Genomic DNA, 844 nt, shown 5'->3' with positions numbered 1-844 from the left:
GAGGTACTCAGTATTATAGACTCTAGTTCCATCCAGGTTGTTGCAAAATTCATGATTTTGTTCTTTTGTATGGCTGCATAGTATTCCATCGTGTATATGTACCACATTTTTTTAATCCAGTCCTCTTTTGATGGGCAGCATGGTTGTTTCCAGGTTCTTGCTATTGTGAACAACACTGCGATAAACATACGTGTGCAGGTATCTTTTTTATAGAGTGATTTGTTCTTCAGGGTATATTCCCAGTAGGGGGATTGCAGGGTCATATGGAAGGTCAATTTTTAGAGCTTTTAGGAATCGCCACACTGCTTTCCACAGAGGTTGCACTAGTTTACACTCCCACCAACAGTGTAGAAGTGTTCCCTTTTCACCACACCCTCTCCAGCAGCTGTTATTTTTTGAGTTGTTGATAATTGCCATTCTGACTGGAGTTAGGTGGTATCTCAGTGTGGTTTTGATTTGCATCTCCCTGATGATTAGTGAGGTTGAGCATTTCTTCATGTGTTTGTTGGCTGCTCGAATGTCTTCTTTTGTGAAGTGTCTGTTCATGTCTTTTGCCCATTTTATAATGGGGTTGTTGGTTTTCTTCTTTTCAGTACGTTTCAGTTCCTTGTAGATCCAGGATGTTAAGCCTTTGTCAGACCTAGAGTTGGCAAATGCTTTTTCCCAGTCTGTAGGCTGTCTCCCTGCTCTCTTGATGGTTTCTTTGGCTTTGCAGAAGCTTGTCAGTTTAATAAGGTCCCTTTTGTCTATCTTCTCTCTTAAGTCCTGTGGGTTTCGGGTTTTGTACAGGAATTGGATGCCAGTTCCGATTTCCATGAGAGTATTTCCTTCCTTTTCTAAGGTT

This window comes from Carlito syrichta, unplaced genomic scaffold (genome assembly GCF_000164805.1).
Source record: "Carlito syrichta isolate Samal-C Ts95f unplaced genomic scaffold, Tarsius_syrichta-2.0.1 Scaffold67282, whole genome shotgun sequence".
In the NCBI taxonomy this organism is placed as follows: domain Eukaryota; kingdom Metazoa; phylum Chordata; class Mammalia; order Primates; family Tarsiidae; genus Carlito; species Carlito syrichta.
The sequence above is the reverse complement of the archived record's forward strand: the minus strand, read 5'-3'. Positions refer to the sequence as shown.